This window comes from Puntigrus tetrazona, unplaced genomic scaffold (assembly GCF_018831695.1).
Source record: "Puntigrus tetrazona isolate hp1 unplaced genomic scaffold, ASM1883169v1 S000000132, whole genome shotgun sequence".
Lineage (NCBI taxonomy): Eukaryota > Metazoa > Chordata > Actinopteri > Cypriniformes > Cyprinidae > Puntigrus > Puntigrus tetrazona.
In genome coordinates, this window is record NW_025047809.1 from 1 (window position 1) to 7,661 (window position 7,661).

At 39.2% G+C, this 7,661-nt stretch overlaps 1 long non-coding RNA gene across 1 annotated transcript; it reads right to left on the reverse strand.

Moving 5' to 3' along the window:
- Nucleotides 1-50: 50 nt before the first annotated feature.
- LOC122332677 lies at nucleotides 51-6,042 on the reverse strand. The gene is made up of 4 exons (XR_006248511.1): nucleotides 5,402-6,042; nucleotides 2,027-2,239; nucleotides 1,362-1,408; nucleotides 51-784 (listed from the first exon to the last, which is right to left on the reverse strand). It is a non-coding gene; the product is annotated as an uncharacterized LOC122332677 (long non-coding RNA).
- Nucleotides 6,043-7,661: the final 1,619 nt, after the last annotated feature.

Sequence of the window (7,661 nt, forward strand, 5' to 3'; positions counted from 1 at the left end):
TTGGTTAAAAATGCAGTGATTGTGAACTGTATGTTTTATATGTCAGTATATATCAATAATATTTCAGCGTCATTATTCCAGTCCAGATCCCCCAAAAATCAATTTTCTGATACGTTGCCCAACAAAATAAACATTTCTTATTATTAAGTTGAAAACAGTATTACTGCATCATATTTTTTTTTTATAAGAGCTAGCTCTACACGAGCTGAACATTTCCTGCAATTTAGTATTCATGCACAAAATAATGCCTGCCCTCAACAGGTGCTTCACATTTATTACACATGCCTCAAAAGTAAATGTTAACACAATTTTAAGCTTCTTAACAGTTCCTGAGTAAGGTCCGCTGGGTCCAATGATTTTCATGAGTGGAGAAGCAGATGTCTGCCATTAGCAAAAGGGTTTTTTTTTGTGTGTTTGTTTGTTTTTTTCATTACTGCAGTGCTGAATCTAAAAGCACAGTCTTCTACTAAACAGTGAAATAATATTTGACAAAAATAGTCCAGTGTCCATCGAATCAGATGATGCTTCCAGAGCAAACAGGTCCTCCCAAAAACTCATGCTGAAACACGTTTATGTTTTAAAACATGGCTGGGAAATGCTAGCTGCACACCTCAGTAAAAGGAGTGAAGTAACAGAGGTTTGTCTGTGGGTGGACGAGTATCTGTCAGTGAGATGCTCTCCATCGGGTGACTGAAGTGACCTTTGGGACGTTCTAATATGTGACACTGGCCTTCCAGCGCTTCAGATGAAATCAGTAGTGAGCTTTCCATCAGTGCCTCATGCCCTGGGTCAAGAGTCAGAGACAGTTCAGACATAAAATAATCATTTCGTTGAGAAGCTCCTATTCAGTGAGATTAATCCAGCGCACGCTACATACATTCTATACATGACCTGGGAAATCACGGTCGTCTTAAAATCATACTGTGTGAAGCTCAAGAAATAATGGTGAACCGTAGAGAATCTGCCGCTGCATTTCCCAGAGCAGAGTGTGTCATTCTTCATTAACGTGAGGATAATCAGGTTTCTAATCTAATCTATAAATCGAACAGCCAGCATAATAGGTTAATCTCTAAGCGAAAATTTGATCCATTCTCCACAGATACAAATTGTAAACATAATTCCGTCCGCTTAAAAGAAAACAGCCAGCACAAATACAAAATGTCTATGCAGTTGCCAGTTACGATGAACGGAGACTGAAAAACTGACAATTGGCAAGACGTATGATCGATTTCCATAGCATAAGCATAGCAAAGTATGGTTCATTCGATCATGATGATTAGTTTAAGAATTTGAACCCATTGATTTGTTCGCAGCCTCTGCGAGATCAATGGGCTGAAAATGATGCGTGATTAATGACTTACATGTCAGTGTTTTCCTCACCCCAAGCTGCCATTTGACTTCGGAAGATCTGTAACACAGAGAGTCATATGGGCTACTCTTATGAAACCCTTATGCTGCTTTTGCATCATTTTTGAAGCTGCAATTCTTGTTCATTGTAATGGCATGGAAGAGAGAGACCAAAGCAGCACAGCATTACAAAAGTCTCCCTTAAGTCATGCGTGTTGACAGAATAATAATTGATGTACATTTCTGACATTCATTACTCACCATCGTGTTGCTCCAAACCTAAAATACCTTCGTTCATCTTCGGAACATAAATGATGATATTTTTAAGGAAATGCCAGATCTTTCTTGTCCTCCGCGGAGAGTAAAATTTAAGTGAAATATTCCCAGAAACACAGAGATAAATAGTATGACATCGGTTGTCCAAATGCAATTTTATGAAGCTACGAGAATACTAAAATATACACATATTCTTGTAGCTTCCTAAAATTATGGCTGAATCACTGATGTCACGTGGACTATTTTATCAATATTTCAGGTCTGGTCGCATTTCAATGACGTTTCTCTGTATCCGAAAGCTCATCAGAAATATCTTAGTAATATTGTTCTTGAAGGCCTTACAGGTTTGGAACGATATGAGGGTGAGTAATTAATGACAGAGTTCTCTTATGGGTGAACTGACCCTTTAAAAAGAAGTTTAAGAAGACACCGGCAGCTTTCGTGAGCAGCGCAAAGAATGGATGGAGATGTCCTGCGTCTGTCTGCGCAGAGCTGCCATAGTAACAGCGGCTGCGGTTGGAGGTAGAGGTGAGGTCGGCATGCGTCCAGCTCTCGCATGTCACGCCGCTGCAGCAGGGGGCTGATCGCTTTCTGATGTCACAGCTGCTGGAGATCACTAATGGAGTATACACACGCCAGACGCAAGAGAAAGGAACATTTCATAGAAGATCATAGGACAGCGGCTACATAAACACTCGAGGCGCAGACAGGCTTGGCAGTAACCTTCAGGGGATTGTCTTCATTTGTATGCGAAGGACGCGTTTGTTTGTCGTGGTTAGTTTCGACAGTTAATTGTGGTATGAAAGTGATTCGCCATGGCAGAGAAAGGTGTCAGTGTGAGTCCAGTTTGTACGGCGCACTAATCAAAGCTCCTGCAATCTGCGGGACATCTTCATCATTTAATTTCTACACACAGCTGAGAGAAGTTTGAAATCATCTTTTATACCTAATCACTTCCGACTTCCTGCTGATAAGACGCTTTAGTCCGATAAAGATCAGACCTTGGAGGAAGCAAGACAGGCTAATTCAGTGCCTTTCTAAGAATTCATTCCTACTTTCCCGTGTTACATTTAGTCTTTACAGCACTTTAGTATTTAAAGTAAAAGTCCGAATATAACTGTAACCATTTCTTATACTAACAAAATAGCAATATGTAGGTTTTTTTCATATAATAGGCAAAAAAGAACAATAGAAATACTGAATTTAAAATCTGAATTAATTATTTAATTCAGAAAACAATTATTTTAGATTGTTTTGGTGTCACACTTATTGTCAGAGAGCATAGCTGAATGTGGTTTTGATTATATTTTGGGAAGGGAATCCCGCATAAGGGTATCATTACTGATTAAAAATACTTGACAAAAATACAGTTATTAGAGATTACCTTTTTCTTCCCCAATGATGAAGCAATATGGGAAAAGGGGCATTAAAAAGCTGAAACACTGCTATCTTAGAAGACACCATTTAAAGACTAATAATTAATATGATTATGATGATAATTGTTTAAATATGGAAGGTCTGACCAATCACCGTAAAAAAAATAGAATAATCATCTCAATGCAATAACAAGAGGCGAATGAGAAAATAATCGTGACACTAAAGCAAATGTGAAAAAGAGTGCAGCTCTTTAGCACCGCTAATGCAAGAAAACGGTTGTAGATCTTCGTCAAATTATTCAGCGTTTCCAGATCTGCTGCTGTTCTCAGAGCTGCCGGCCAACACGGATGCTCTTGTCAGTTCATCAGACTGTAGCTTATTTGGAAATTCTGACATCAGTTTGTTGTGATTTCACAGTTTCCAGTAGATGCTGTTGCTTTAAAATTCATTTCAAGCTCTGTTCTTATTCAAGCTGTGGATACCGCTCTGTTTGGTGAATTCATCTCCTCCGGCTGACGGATCAGGGACGGACTCATAACCTTGTGCTTGTGAATCCCGGCCACACACAGACAAACACACAGCACGCATTTGCATTCATCTCATTACGAATTTATTTTCTGATTCATATTAATGGCAGCTGATAAATTATTTAGTCAGCTTTTTCTTTATTTCTCAAGGGTCATATCAAAGGCCATTTCTAAATCCTTCCCATTATCTATTCCAGAATAAATTGTCTCTGTCCCACTGGTCCCCCTTTGACCTTGCTGACTACAAACTTCGGAGGGAATAATCAAGCGCTTTGCTGCACTTTTCCCACTTAAATCCAAAGCGCAGTGACTTAAGAAATCCAGATTGGGCGGCAAAACAACAGGCTCATTTTTCTAGTCTGTCTATGTCATGGTAACGTTACTGTGGAGTTCATACTAACAATTCTACATGTATTCTTGTTTTAGCATGGCGTTTTGGTCTTGAAGAAAAAAAAACAGCAAAAGGAACCGATAATGACATTTTTTGTGTGACGCTTTGAGCCTGAAACTCAATGGAGGGACGTTTTCTCGTTGCTTTTACTCTCTCTCTCTCTCTCTCTGGTTCTCACGAGAGGCAAATCCATTACAGACTGGCTTTATGAACTCGACTACAGACTTAAAATGCTTAGGTTTGCTTTTTGCTACACTCAGTGGGAAAGTGCTCAGACTCAGAAGAAGTGTTTCGTTGTTATTCTAATTAATGGAGAAAATTAAATGCATCTGTTGTGTTTAAGTGAATGATTTTTCATATACCTCCTCGCTAACTTCAGCAGAAGGGATTTATACTTCTGCCGCCCACTCCGATTATGAAATCCATATCTCCTTCAGTTCCCCTCTAAATCTCCGTCCCTTTCTATCTCTCGTCTGTGTTCAGTTATCAGAGCGCTCAGCACGTAATCAGCTGTATGATCTTGCTACTCAGTAGAGCTTCACTCTGTGAATGTTGTCATATATCTTGGGAGCGCATTTATTGCTGTTGGAAGAGGAGATTAGTCTTAATGAGGCTTCCTGTGAAAGAAATAATCAGTAATTATGGGCACTGAAGTGTACACTTCATGGTGAACACAGTAGCATCAATTATGATAACCCAAGTACATATAATGGAGGTCACACTGCAAATCAATGGATGAACTGCTGCTAAAAATGGGTCAGGGAATTTTCAGCACACCGTAAACACACAGATGCCAGACCTGATTGACGGCTAATATTATTATTATTAACAAAACAGTTGACAGTTGTAATTGGTGATGTATTTTTATTAAGCTACACACATCTTGACTCCCAGAGACAAGCGGCAGTCTGTATTTATACAACAGTTCTTACTGGTTCTTGAATCTGATTGGTCTTTTCCAGTGGTGCAATATTCTAGTGATAATAGAACTCCAACTAGTTCTTTTTTGTCAGAAATGTAGTTGTTTAGATTTCAGATATTGTTGATAAATACAGTCATATTCCTCAGAGACATAAAACAATGCTGTGGTATAAAATGTAAATGGACTTTTTGCTTATTGAGCTGTTTAAAAAAAAAATCAACATGACATTTGCAATAAAAAATGAGAAAAATGGCACTCCTTATTGATTGCGTGATCTTTCTGAATGTATTTTAATCATGCAGTGAAAGAACACAGTCTATATGCGCATGCACTGCTTAATGTACGCATGCGCTCTATAGAGGTGTCTATAAAGGCGTTTTTTGCAAAATGCTCAATCATGTCAAATCGCACATCGTTTAAACACCAATTGCAATATTTTCTCAGACGCAACCCTACTTCTGAGGCATGTCAAATAAGAAGATCTGTTATCTTGTCTTTTTATGTCTGCAGCAGAATTTATATTAAGTAATTATTTTAGAAATTATGTTATTGAAAAAATACCTCAACCGGTTGGGACCTCAAAGGTGGGTATGGTCCTGACTTTGACCATGATCTTCTCATTTTCCGTGCGGTCCACAAACGACCTCCAAGTGCCTCAAAATGGCTGTGAAGAGTCAATGGAAGAATAGTGAGAATGCTGTCAGTCAATAGGGAAAGAGAGGCCAGGCCTCCATGCCGCACCACGGTACAATGACTTGGGCCCTGTTTGATTTCAGAAGGCTGGTGTGTTGAGAAGAGAAGCAATGCATCAAAACGCCTGCACAGGGGCTGCAGATAACAGAGCTCAGCCTGAGGAATAATAGACTTGATTGAATTAGCCATCCATTTCTCGCCATGCTCATAAATCTGGGATGCCTTGATCTCAGTGGCAGCCAAAAGGGGCCTGGACTGAAAAGAGAGGCAGCCTCTCAGCCACGGCAATCACAATACGCCTGAGCCCAGAGAGAGCCGTGTGTCACGCAGTTAATGCATGGCTGCTTCGCCTGTATCTAAAAGCTTCTCCCTTTAATCTGGGAGAGGGAGGACAGGGACCTTCCACGGCTAGATTGAGAGAAGTCTCAGTCGCTGAGCCTCTGGATGGCAGAGGACACGTTATTATAATGTCTCAGAGAGATTCAGAAGAACACAAATAGAAACAACCAACAAATGTGCCGAGCATTATATTGCAAAGCATCTAAAGCACACGTCTGACAATGTTCTGAAATGACGCACTATATCAGATGACGGACTGACAGTCGTTCACTTCTACTGGAGATTCACAGAGAGATTCACATCCGATTTGAGCTTTAAATATATGGAAATATTTCAACTTGTGCGACTACATGCAACCATCTGACCGGCTGTGCTCTAGATGATCAAAAATATGAGTGTGAGCTACTGTTCTGAATAATGGATACTTATGGATAAGTCTGAATTTGAATTTTGACCTCGGGCAGCTCAAACTATGTTCGTATCCAACAGTAATGACAGCCATTTAACCTACACAGGTAGCTGTTCATTCATTATTCACTCGTCCTACTACTAATAACGGGAAGATAAATAACCTTTCTGATGCTGTCCTTTAGTGCAGGGTCAGAAAGCTGTCAGATTTCATCCAAAGTCATTTAATTTGCGTTCCAAAGATGAACAGAGGTCTTTGGAATGACATGAAGGTAAGTAATTAAGGACAGAATATTCATTTTCGGGCTAATTATCCATTTACAGTTCATAACAACTGTGAAAGAGAGTTATAACATCATGTCAACAACTTCTAGACGGTATTATCGTAAACTAGAAATCAACATCATATTGATGTTCATACCAGCTTGATATATCAGTTCACACCAGTACAGCAGTTCTGTGATTCTAGGCCTTACTCAAAACTAGTTATTAACAAGCTATACTATTCACATAAACTGCAAAGCTAAGGTTTCAAGCAGTCTTAAAATACAAGAGTCAATGCACTAAAATGATCGCTCTGCGCAAATACGGAAAATATATCATCAGCAGTGCTGTGTTGCTCTGTATGTATCAGGACTGGCGGAGTGAAACTATTAAAACATTTGTAAATGAATCACGACGTATCTCTCTGTTTTGGGAATTGTTTTAGCAGCAGCACATCAAATGAGCTGCCAGAGTCCAACTGAGACCATCCTCACTCTTTACTCAGCCCTCACTCTTTACACACTGTGCTGATTTAAACGGATTGTTCGCCCAAATATGATCATTCTGTCGTCTTTTACTCGCACACAAACCTGTGTGACATTTTTTTGGGTCTAAACAGCATTGGTTGTGTATGGAGAAACAAAAATAAATCAGTCAGCGAGCGTGATTTCACCAAGTACAAAATGTTCCTGAATCAACACTCTTGTTGATCCTGGAACAACATTCCAGTCAACCAATCAGATTTGGGTGATACTTTTTTTCTGGAAAATCATTTTTAGGCTTATGATCAGGAGCTTGTAAATCAACTATCATTTCCCACTGATTTTAGGAATGACTTTTGGGTAGGGTAATGTTTAGAGGTAGGAACTAGGATAAGTCTATATTTATGGACAATGATACTGATCTACGATCATTAAAAATTTGATCCAGGATCATGTCTTACTTGGCAAAATGACGGCCACCAATAAAGTCACAGAGTTTGTAAAGTCCATGAAGGACAATAAATGATGACATCACTTAAAATCGCCTTAAAATAAAATAAAGAACCTTTTTTTGTCTAAATGGTTCCATAAGGAACCTCCAAAATCTGAAGAATCTTTTTGTTTCACGAAAAGTT